Genomic DNA, 12,822 nt, shown 5'->3' on the forward strand with positions numbered 1-12,822 from the left:
TGTCCTCACTTCCTGAAATCTCTTCAGACCTGTAAAGGTGAAGTGGGTGCTTTGTTATTCAGAACCAGATCCCTTCCTCCCCAGAGTTGACCCTTTTGGAAAACACGTAAGGGTAGAGCTAGGTGCCAGGGGAACCAACCCTGTGTTTGGAGGGTGAGAACTTTCTTTTTTTTTTTTTTAATTGGAGTTCAATTTGCCGACATATAGCATAACACCCAGTGCTCATCCTGCCAAGTGCCCCCTGGAGGGCGGGAACTTTCAGTCTCACCCCTGATCCCTGGGAAGGGGAGAGGGGCCCAAAGTTGAATCAGTCACATGACTTAATTGATCATCACTACGTAGTGAACCCTCCATTAAAAACCCAAAAAGGGGCAGCCCCAGTGGCGCAGTGGTTTAGCGCCGCCTTCGGCCCAGGGCGTGATCCTGGGGACACGGAATTGGGTCGCGGGATCGGGTCCCATGTCCAGCTCCCTGCATGGAGCCTGCTTCTCCCTCTGCCTGTGTCTCTGCCTCTGTGTGTGTGTGTGTGTGTGCGCGCGTGTGTCATGAATAAATAAATAAATAAATAAATAAATCTTTTTAAAAAATTTTTTTAAATTAAAACCCAAAAGGACAAGATTCTGAGAGCTTCCAGGTTGGTGAACACATGGGAATTGGGGGAGAGGATATGGCAACTCCGAGCCCTTCCCCCATCCTTTGGCCGGTGCATCTCTTCCATCTGGCCATTCATCTAGCCTCTTATAATAAACCAGTGGTCTAGCAAGTAAAACGTTTCTCTGCGTTCTGTGAGCCACTCTAGCAAATTAATCAAACCCAAGGAGGGGACAATCGGGACCTTCAATCTATGGCCCGTCGGTCAGTAGCACGGGTGACATCTGAGGTTGAGGGCTTGGGAACAGTCTCACAGGACTGAGCCCTTAACCTGTGGGGTCTGACCCTCCCTCCGGGTAGATGGTGGCAAAATTGAATTATAGAGCCCCCAGCTGGTGGCTGAGAACTGCTAGGGGGTTGGGGGGATGGCAGGGGCAGTGGGAGGGAGCCCTCCTCCACTACATTGGGATTGAGTCTAAAAGCACTCCTGGTGAAAGTGCTGACCAGAAGGTGATGGGCCTGCTCCACCCCAGGAAGGCCTTCCACAGCAAGCAGGGACAGGACGCCATCACATTTCTGTAACACTTGTGATGGGGTTTCCACTGGAGAGGCCTTGGTGATGGGGGTGTTTCATTGTCCTTATTTATATGGACTTGAGCCCACCACAAAGTCAGTAGAACCTGGTCGCATGGAGGGCCCTCCTAAGGCTAGCAAAAAGTGGACCCCGTCCCATCTGCCTTTACCCACAACTGAGGAGATGATCATCACAAAACCCACGACCAAGTGAAGTGTCAGGGATGGAGGGAGGGAGCAAGCAAGGACTATACTAGGGTGACAGGAGGGAAGAGAGGGAGTCGTTCAGGGTGTCTTGCCAGGGTGAGATCAGCAGCCACCTCACTTCACTCCGGGTGACTTGAGCACCTGGGCGTAGCAGCTATGCATTTGCACTGGCCGTAGACTCAGGTGTGCAGGACGTGCAACCAAACTGTGTTCCCATTGGAAGCCCTGCATGCTGCCACGAGCAGAAAATGCAATCTGGTCACTTTCTGATCAATTTGGTTAATTCAGATTTATCCTCAAATCCAGGTCCTTGCCCTATGTTGCTTCCCAAGGAGGGGTTGAGGTTCCAGTGCTGCCATCACGGCATCATGTTCCCCAACGGCCTCTGTGGCAATGCGGGACATCCCACCTGGTCTGTCATTGGTCCATCTCCAAGCTGGCATGGGCTGGGACGAAAGCACATTCTTGTCAGACCCCAGACTGGACTGCCAATGGTCCCTTGAGCCCACTGACCTCTGCAGTTAACCACATGCCTGTACTGATGAGCACAGGAAGCCTTGACTGTTCTCTGCCCTGACAAGTGAGTGGGAAACGTGGCCACGGCGAGCCAGGAGCCAAGTCATGTTGGGCAACTCAGGCCATGGTGAAGACTGCAGAAATGTTTCCCAAAAGCCACCGGTGGGCTTTGAACAAGGGAGTAACGTGAACATATTTACCTTTCCAAGTGGGATGGAAACGGGTGACATGGCACTCAGGAGAAGCCTAGTCCAATAGCTGGGAAGACGACGGTGGCTAGAAATCAAGCATTAGCAGTAGAAGCCACGGGACATAGGATGTATTCTGTAGGTAGGGACAACAGGACTTGCTGATGGATTGGAAATAAAGTATCGGGGGGGAAAGAGAAGATTCGGAGTTTAATTCTGGTTTTGAATGGTGGTGTCATTGATTAAGATGGGATAGATTGGGGGCAAGGAGGGAGAGCAACCAAGCAGTCTGTTGGCCTTCTTCAATTTGATATGCTAATCAGCCATCTCCATGGAGGTATCCAGTAGGCAACTGGGATCCCATTAACAAAGCCTAGTAAAATAGCTTCCAAAAGAGAGAGAAGTTAAGGGATGCTTGACTGCAAGAGGGTTAATGAAGAGGATGAAGCCAGTTCAAATTATTGTGGTCCATGAGGCTAAGGCCAAACTTTCTTCTTTCTGCGGAAGTGAAAAGTGCAGCAGCTGGTGCCTCCGGGGGACCCCCACCCAGGTGGACCCCAGCCCAGCCCACTTAATCCTCGCATCCGAGGCGAGTTCTGCATTTCAGGTGGCCTCGCCAGGATACAGCTTCCTGCCTCCACATTGGCACCTTCTTGCGCAGGGAGGCGGGTCCTATCCCCTTGCCACCCTCAAACATCTAGCCAGAGGCCCGCCCCCCAAATAAACAGGACCTCACAATTGCCAGGACCTAGGCAATTGTGCTTCTAAACACCAGGCTGAGTCCCCCTTGGATATTAAAACTAGGCTCAACCAGCCTCAAGTTCATCACATCCCCAGGGTGGCCAGCTTCACCCACCCAGGTGCCACCCAGGTCCCATCCTGAGCCACCCAGCTCCCATCTACCGCTGGCCCAAGCCCCGAGCCTCAGCACCCCATTCCCAGGCTGTACATTTCTCTTTGAACACTTTGTGCAATTAAAACAGAGACTTCTTAAAAATAAATAAATAAAATAAAACAATTAATAAAAAAAGAAAAACAGAGACTTCTACTCTGGAAACGTCACGTTCACACAGCTCGTCAAGTCACATGTGTTGTGAGAAGGGGAACCCACCTGTAGCAGAACGAGTTTGCGCGTGTTTATTGAAAAATAACGAAAAAAAGAAAAATAACGAGGGAAAGCGATCTGATTTCAGGCTTTCTTGGGAAACCGGTCCTAGTAATTTGGACAAACGACTGGCATCTAGATGACAACCAGCATGTTTGTGGTGCTTAACTGCAAGATACCAGAAGGCTTGCACTTGTGTTTCGAGCCACGCGGCCTGCCCTGCGGGAGGCAGTGTAAAAAACAAAACTAGAGCATCTCCAGAGAATCCTCTACTCCTGCTTGCAATCCGCTAACTGGTGGATTTCCTTGACTCCCACTGAGGAAAACTTGCAGAGGACCATGTCTGACCTCTGCCCAGGACTTGCCACCTCCCGTGGAGGAAGGGGCACCTGCCTCTGCCGCTTGGAAATCCAGCCCACCTGACGCAGGGAGGGAGGAACACAGCACCCTCTCCTGGGTGACTGGCTGAGCCCAGAAGACAATGTGGGCGCTGTATGGCCTTTTCTGACTGCTTGGAGAGACTTCCTGATCTAGGGTGGCTGCCAACATATCTGCAGAAGCTGCTATGAAGAGAGGAGTTAGGAAAACAAAAATCCTTCTTCGTGATTTTTGGCCTTCAGCGACTGTGATTATTCAAACTGACCATCCCCTGGCCTGTGTCACGCTTTCAGGAGACATATTTCCATTTGCTACCATCTGAACACACGGCTCAGCATAATTTTATTTTTAGTCCTATGTTTGGGGCCTAACTTAGAGATAATATTCATAACAAGTTATAAAATCCTATTAAAATGGATAGGGTTATAAAGTTTCATCCCCTCCTTTGCAACAGCTGTTGCCTCCAGAACGCTTTTTAAAACTTATTGGCAAAATCCTACCTTTTTCTTTTTCTTTGGCCCAAACCCTTTGCAACTAAAAGCCACGGGGCGCTGATCAAGTCACCCTTCGTCAAGTAGATGAGGATTCCATCTTGCATTTTTCTGTGGCCACCACGCATATCCTGTTTTGTGCAAAGGGAGCTCTTAGCCATTCTTTCCAGCCTCTCCACTATATTATGCTGCTCAGGCTGCCACAGGGAAGTGGGGCTCCGACAACAGAAATTGATCTCCTCGCCGTTCTGGAGGCCAGAAGTCCCAGGTCAAGGTGCCGCAGGGTGGGCTCCTCCAGAGGCCTCTCCCCTTGGCTTGCAGACGGCAGCCTTCTCCGTGTGTCCTCACGTGGCCCTCCCTCTGGCACACACATTCCTAGGGTCCTTTCCTCTTCCTATAAGGACCCCGGTCCTCTTGGAGTAGGTCCCACCCCAACAGACTCATTTTATCTTAATTCTCTCTTTAAAGATTCTACCTCCAAATACAGTCATGTCCTGAGCTTCTGGCAGTCAGGTCTCGACATATAAATCGAGGGAGACGCAAGTCAGTCCAGGCACCCACCTTATCAAAGAGGAAGCACTCTTTTGACAGATCTTGTCTCCAACAGCCTCACCAAGTGACACCACGGGTCTGAGTGATCAGATGTATTCGTCACTGGGAAAGCGGAGGGTGCAGGCAGGGCAGGCACCGTGACCCAGAGCTGTCACACGGCGCCACAGGTAATTCAGCCAAACGCTGATTATCTGCTGTTAGACGATGAGGCTAGGGACCAGAAATGAGTGTGTTTCTCCAGGAACTATGTGTTTTCTCTGGCCTTGATCAGCTCTGTGGCTCCGGATGATTTGTCTACCTCTGGGGCCTGTTTCCTTACCTGACAAATGGGAAAAATTAAATCCATTGATGCTCATAAAGTGGTGTTCAAAATGCCTATTGTAGGATGCTTGGGCGGCTCAGTGGTTGAGCATCTGCCTTCAGCTCAGGGCGTGATCCCGGGGTCCCGGGATCGAGTCCTGCATCGGGCTCCCCGCAGGGAGCCTGCTTCTCCCTCTGCCTGTGTCTCTGCCCCTTTCTCTGTGTCTTTCATGAATTAATAAATAAAATCTTTAAAAAAGAAAACTGCTTAGCACAGAATAACAATCCAATAAACATTGGTTATTTCTATTAGGATAAACTTTTGGAGTCCTATAAGGTCCAGGAGTGTAAGGAAAGGCATACTTTTTTTAAGTGGAGTAAAGGGAAATGTTTCACAGAAAAAGCAGTTTTGTAATGGATCCTGGAAGGATTAACGGACTGAGCCAGGCAAATATGAGGGGAGGGCATCCAAGCAGTGGGCACCCACCGAGTGAGTAATGGCACGTGGGCAGGAAACCAGAGAATTCCAGAGTGGCAAGAACAGGGAATTGTTTCCAAGTGCAGTTCCTGGATTCCTAAAGTGACTCTTCTATAAAAGTAACACCAAAAGCATCCGGTACAACGTGAAGGCCTTTAACTCGTCTGCTCACCTGCTCAGCCGCCCTGTGGGAAGTACCCCGGCTCCTACTCCACCTGATTTCCCGAGGTCACACTTCTAGCAAGTGGTGGAATCAGAATCTGGACCCCGGGATGCCTGGGTGGCTCAACGGTTGAGCATCTGCCTGTGGCTCAGGTCATGATCCCACAGTCTTGGGATCAAGTCCCACATGGGGCTCCCTGCATGGAGCCTGCTTCTCCCTCTGCCTCTGTCTATGCCTCTCTCTCTATGTCTCTCATGAATAAATAAATAAAATCTTAAAAAAAAAAAAAAAGAATCTGGACCCCGTGGTTCTGACTGCAGAGCCTGTGGGCCACGGGGAGTCCACAAGAAGGCTGGTTCCTGGAAAGACCAGTCACAGAAGAAATCACACTTCTGTACAGTTGAAAATAGGGCCAGATGCACATCGACACGACCGCCTGGGACCCAGAGGCCAGCAGGGGCAGGCCAGACCAGTGAGAAGTGTCATGGGACGGAAGCCAAACCCTTCCGGCACATTCGGGGCCATTGGTTCACATCGGGTAGGTCGCAGTGACTCCAAACCTACTGCTCTATTCTGGTCTCTTAGCTACATACCTTCTGCAAAGACCTGATCCTCCATTAAGGGAGCCGAAAGCCCAAGTTTAAATACTTGAGGTTAGGCCCAACTTTGGCCATTTCACTGGGAGTAGATGATGATGAGGGAAAACCCTGTCCTTCAAGTACTTTACCATCCTTCTAGAAGGTTCCACGTGGAGCAAGGTGAACCGAGGGCTGAAATCCTGCCTCATTGACTCCAGTCCCTTGTAGGCTCATCTCCTGCAAAGCTTTTCAGGTTTTTCCGCTTTTTCAGGCCTCAAGGTTGAGCATGGGACAGCTTATTTGCACATTTAAAATTCATTCTAAAATTACAAGAATTTTTTAATCATGTCATGCCTCCTCAGATCAGAAACCACCCAGGGTTCCTCTGAGGGAGGCAGTGTCCCAGACCTGCTGAAACGTCTCACGCAGCAGCATGTGCCACCCTGTCCCACCAGTGACTCTGTCACTCCAGCCCCAGGGGCGCTCTCCGTGGTGTCCCTGACCCCGTGGGAAGTCAGACTGCTCCGCGTCCTGGCAACGGGGAATTGCAAAGGGATTCGAGGTGAGGGCTAATCCCTCCACAAGAGAGCATCGAAGGCAAAGCCAAGCGAAACTATTTTTCATTTTCTTTTCATTTTTTTTCTTGTCTTTCTTTCTTGGGTGGACAGTAAGCAAACATCACCCTGGAGACTTTGCATGCCCCCCGCAGGCTCAGGCCAACCGTATATTTAAGGTCGAAATCTTTCTATTCTTCAACTGTGGCTCATACCAATCCACAAAATTTGATAGATTCATCCATGATCATGTCAACCAACAAAAATGTGCATTTTAAATGCCCCTCCCAAATTAAATTTTTTTTCACATTTAGCCCTCCCAAATTTCTTCACGAGCTGCTAGCCAATCTTAATTTCTCAAAGGTGAGAGAGATATAAATGTTTTCCATCAGAAGCAGGCCTGAGGGCACTTGACGGGATGAGCACTGGGTGTTATGCTAGATGTTGGCAAATTGAACTCCAATAAAAAAAATACAAAAAAAAAAAAAAAAAAGAAGAAGAAGAAGAAGCAGGCCTGATGTTTTGCTGTTAAAGCGGCAGCACTCCAAGGCTGGGCCTCTCTGCGCAAGATGGAACAAGAGGCAACCAGGGCCACTCCACGGTTGTGTCTAAACTCCGACAAGGAGGTTGTTGTCTGAACCACAAAAACCACCACGCACCCCCATCCTGGTCCAGCTCACCCTCCCCATGGTGTGCGTTCTCTTTGCAACAAATAAGCCCACTTGTTTGACTGCAGGTGTATCCTCGCGGTCCCTGCTCCTATTCGGGTATCGGAGGGGAGGGGTGCATGATGCTTCCACAGTCCATACAGTTACTCAACTTGCATGGAAGAGCCTCAGATCCAGTTTGACATATTCCGTATATAAATCATAGTGTTCATTCCTCCCCAACTGCCAGTTCCGTCACGCAGTCAACAAGTATTTACTTATGCCTACTGTCCAGGTTTCCTCTCTTCTATTTCTCTGGCAATAAATTCTGGAGACCCCAAGACCACCCCCAGTTTCCCACACTCTACTGTAGAGACACAGGGCTTTAGAACTGAAAGGGACCTTTCTTTTACAAATCATTAAATCATTAAACCCAGAGAGGTTTACTAGCTTACCTGGAGCCATTCATTTTCTCTTGGGCGCTCTTTCTTTTTTCTTTTTCATTTATTTATTTATTTATTTACTTACTTACTTACTTACTTACTTACTTACTTACTTAGCAAGAGAGAAAGAGAAAGAGAGCATGGTCAGGGGGGAGGAGCAGAAGCAGAGGGAGAAGCAGAGTCTCCCCTGGGCAGGGAGCCCGATGTGGGGCTCCATCTCAGGACCATGGGACCATGACCTGAGCCAAAGGCCGATGAGCCACCAGGCGCCCCTCATGGACTCTTTTTATTTGCAACAAATATGCATCTTGGGTTGGTCCCTGGAAGCAGACCTTGAGATGAGGATTTGCCTACACACAGCTTAGTAAGGACATGCTCCCAGGAGACACCTGTAAAGAGGTGAGGGAAGCAAGACAGGAAAGGAATGATTCACTTCAAGATGTGATTTCCAAAAAAAGAAAAAAAGTTGTGATTTCCAATCAAACCTGCAGAAAATATTTTTAATCCAGTTGTTCCCAGCTGGGGCAATTTTGCTCCCAGGGGACACTTGGCAATGGCTGGAGACATTTTGTCATAACTGAGGGAATAGGTGCAACTGACATGTGGTGGGTAGAGGCCAGGGCTACTGCTAAACATCCAGCGATGCACAGGACAGCCCTGCAATGAAGACTTACCCAGATAATGTCAACTGTGTCAAACCTGCGTTGAGAAATGTTGGCCAGCAACAGCGACAGAAGGGTTCAAAACTTGAGGCCACAAGCCTGAGACCCAAGCCAACCAGATCACAGGGATTCCCACCAAACTCCCCACTGAGGAGGGACTGGGGGACATAGTCTCAAATTGCACAGAGTACTTGGAAGCAGCGAGACATTTGACTACTTTGCAAATTCAGTCAACATTTTATATAACAGAGCGACTGCGTTATTCTCAGGCAAATCCTCTCTTTCTAAATTCCCAGTTTGATCTTTAAGCGAAGGCAGCATGATGTAGTAGAAAGGCCACAGCCCTTGGAGCTGACTTTGAACTCCAGCTTCATCATTTCTGAACAGTGCGTCTTCCCCCGGTTACGTAAAGTTTCCATGTTTCGGTTTCCTCCCCAGGAGATGGAGATCATTGAACTTGCCTGCACAGGGTCGTTACCAGGGTTAAGAGGAAGCAGGAAGTGACAAGAATCTGGAACATTCAGACTCCAGCAGATCCTGAATTAATGAAAGCTACTCCCAATGCTATTATTCTATTAGGAATTGATCAGATAAAACTGGTGGTCTCCGGAGTCCTGCCAACCATGTGGTCATTAGAGTAGTGCCCAGGCTGTGGAGGGCTGCCCCAACGAAGGGGCATGAGCTTCAGCTGACCAAAAATCTAGCATTGCACCCCTCTGGTTTCTGGAAAAAGAGAAAATGGAGCACACAGAAAAGGAAACAGAGAGCACACGTGTACACACACACACACACACACACACACACACACACATCCATGCAAACCAAGGACACAGGGACCTCACAGTCGGGTGAGTCTCCTCATCCCAGAAGAGGGAAGCCCTCGGCCAGGGGATGCTCGGCTGAGCTGACATTTGCCTTCCCAGGAAGCCCCAGGACAGCTGAACCAGAAGAGATAATCTTGTCTTCATGAAAACTGAATTAACAGGCCAAACTCTGGATCCACCACACGGGACAGCAAATTCAAAAGTCTGGCCACAAGGAGTCGAGAAAAACTACCCACACGAAGGCACGGTTCCCAGCTCTACTTACAAAGCAAAACTATTCCCTTTTCCTGTGGTTTTGTCTGTATAAAGCCAAACTGGTCTGGCTGACCCGGTTCCCAGCGCTTGATGGGGCTCTACGGTTGGCACCTGAGAGAAGCAGAGCTGGGGGGCCCAGACATCTGTGCCTACTCAACCTTGGCCCTCTCCCCCAGCCACCATCACCTCCACCACCCTGCCCGCCCAGGGCCATCCTCCGATCTGCAGCAAACTCCGAACCATCTGGAGAGTAGAGGGGCCTTCCCTTCCCTCTGCAGCTTCTCAACACATTCAGAGGAAAACCGCCATCTACTAGCACATGGCTCTGCAAGCAGATAGCATTTCTGGAGCTCTGAAGGGATTCAGGATGACAGATGTGACCCACATGATCTATGACAGCTACAGCCCCTGGAAAATGTCATTGTTAATATTTAATATTATTTGAATAACTGGTCGGTTTGTTTCACTTAGCGCGCGGGCACCAGTGGGCAGGCACCAGTGGGCAGGCGGCTGGCTGCACGTCCCCCGGGGTGCTTGGCGGGAATGTAGCTTATAGAAAATGCTCAATGGGCAGGATGTTCAATAATTCAGAGGTGGGATTCAGATTTGCTTTGTGAAATTATGTTAAACTTGTTCAACATGACTTAGGGAGGCCCCAGAGCACTGGATACACAGAATCCACTTGGTCCAAAGGTAGTTACGAACGCAACAGAAATGCACTTCCAGGATCTGGGGGCTCTGTTGAAGATGGCTAGGAGAAGGTATAACATTTAGGGAAAGGGTAAATAAAGATCTTTATTAAAATATGACAATCAGTTCTCGATCCACACCCCAAGGGCAGAGAGAATCTTCTTTATCTTTCTAAGGCCCCCTACCCTAGAGCCTGTCTAAGAAGCTCAACAGCTATCTAAAATGCTGCTCAACTCCTGAGTCCTGCAACACACATATTCCTTTTGAAATTCTTTTTGAGATTCATCTTTCCTGAAGGGTGCACCTTCTAAGGGCTTCCAATTTAAATAGCTCTTTAGAGACATTGGAACCGGTTATAGTTGCCCAAGGAACAGCCTCTAGGGAAGTGCCTGGTCCTGTTGATGGGGCAGTTCAAGGTGAATAGACCAAAGGAAAATTGAGCCAAATCCCCACTTTGGGGGCACCTGCCCTGCTCACCACCACCCCCCACTCACCCCCACCCCGAGACACAAGGCCAGGAGAGGTTAAGGACAGAGCCTTATAGATAGCTGTGGAGGTGATCCTAAGCCATCAGGAGGGCATCGGCCCTGGAGACACTTGGCCATGCTTTGCAGTGATTTCCCCACCTGTCATGTCACTCCGGGCAGCCAGGGATGGGACCAGGGTGAGGCCAGCACAGGGCGGCTGGTGCCCGGGGGGCCTTGTTCACCTCATCCTGGTCCTGACATCACCTTTCTTCAGCCCCTCTCTTTCATTCTGATAATGGCCTTTCAAAGTTCTGAGAAAACGAAGTCTGTGTCTTGTATACTCATCCAGGAGGCCATCCATCAGCCATCTGACCACGTCTTGTCTGTTCAGAGAGGGCAAAATGACAGTTTCTTCAACCCAATTCAAGAATCATTTTTGAACGTCTCCTTAGTCGAAGGCTTTTTTCTGACCTCCTAGAGGATGCCAAAATAAATGAGCAGAGGGCTCCTCTCCCCCACCCAGGGTTCCTGTTTAGGAATGAAGGCTGGCGGAGGTGAGGCTTGGCAGGAGGCACGATGGCAGCCAGGGCCCGAGCCAGGCACAGACCAGCTCTCTCACTTCTGGTTATGCCTTATGAGTCTTTGGACAGGGACGATGTGATCCCTGAGGGATGGGACATCCTCTTGTCTGGGGCAGAGATTATAAGGACACTCTGGTTGAACTGAGATTTCAGTCACCCCGTCTGAAATAATCCATATGCAATCCATACCCACTGAAGAAGTCAAATGGATGATCTGAGCAGTCAGTATGGATTGCATATGGATACTAAGGCAGTAGACACGAAGATTGAAACCATAGCCAAGTGGAGTTTTGCTTAAGTTCTTTTCTGACTGCTTGATTAATTTTAACTTTGGTTCATCTATAGAATGTACTTCTAGAGACAGAACATGAGAGACTCCTAACTCTGGGAAACGAACTAGGGGTGGTGGAAGGGGAGGTGGGCGGGGGGTGGGGGTGACTGGGTGACGGGCACTGAGGGGGGCACTTGATGGGATGAACACTGGGTGTTATTCTGTATGTTGGCAAATTGAACACCAATAAAAAATAAATTTATATAAAAAAAATGAATGCACCTCTAGATCCTGAGGAGGGCTTAAAAAAAAAAAAACTTTAAAAATCCTTAAAAATGAAACCATTAACTGATCTTGAGTTTCTCTCTGAATATGTGTTCTTACCAATTTTATATCTCCATGATACGTATTTCTGTTCACGCAATTGCATCGTTAGACACTTGCACTGAAATGAATCTGTGGGCAAACATACTCAACAGAGGATACATTTCTGTGCGCAAGAGGCAAGCGTTTCGGTGAACAGAAGTAAAATTACAGTGCCATCTGCAGGAACCGAAAAGTCTCTTTACAAAGCCCTGCATATGGAATTCCAAGGGACTCAAAGATGTGCTGGGGTTCAAAGATAAATCTCTCCTTCACGTTATGAGAAGAGTAGGTGAGGCAAAGGATAAACAGAGGGCAGCTCTTTGCGGTGAAATGTAATAACAGCTTCCAGATAACCAGAGAGACATGGAGGATTTAGTGCTTGGGGAACCAGGGAGGCTGTGACTTCCTTGGTTTAGGCTGTATATTTTATTACAGATGGCTAGAGGAGGAGAAAAACGTAAGCCTGCATTAAAAGTGAGGTGCCTCTGTTTTCCTTCACCTTTTACAGATGGATAAGGCCTGCAGAAAACCCACATTTGGGGTGGAGGTTCAGGGTGCCACATCCTGGCTCAGGGGATACTTAGGCCCATAAGCCTTGATGGGCCCCAGGGAAACACGTGTGCCTGGGTGGAAGCACTGTGAAGGCCTCCCTTACAGACCGAGGAAGGCTTCAGAAATTCAGGCCACAAAGGGTTGAAACATAGGGCTCAATGTCAGAGAACCATGGAAGGTTAGAGCTGAAGAGGAGCACTTGATGGGATGAGCACTGGGTGTTACACTATATGTTGGCAAATGGAACTCCAATAAAAAAAAATATACAAGAAGAAGAAGACGATGAAGAAGACGGAGAAGAAGAAGAAGAAGAAGAAAAAGAAGAAGAAGAAGAAGGAGGAGGAGGAGGAGGAGGAGGAGGAGAAGGAGGAGAAGGAGGAGAAGGAGGAG

This window comes from Canis aureus, chromosome 15, assembly GCF_053574225.1.
Source record: "Canis aureus isolate CA01 chromosome 15, VMU_Caureus_v.1.0, whole genome shotgun sequence".
Lineage (NCBI taxonomy): Eukaryota > Metazoa > Chordata > Mammalia > Carnivora > Canidae > Canis > Canis aureus.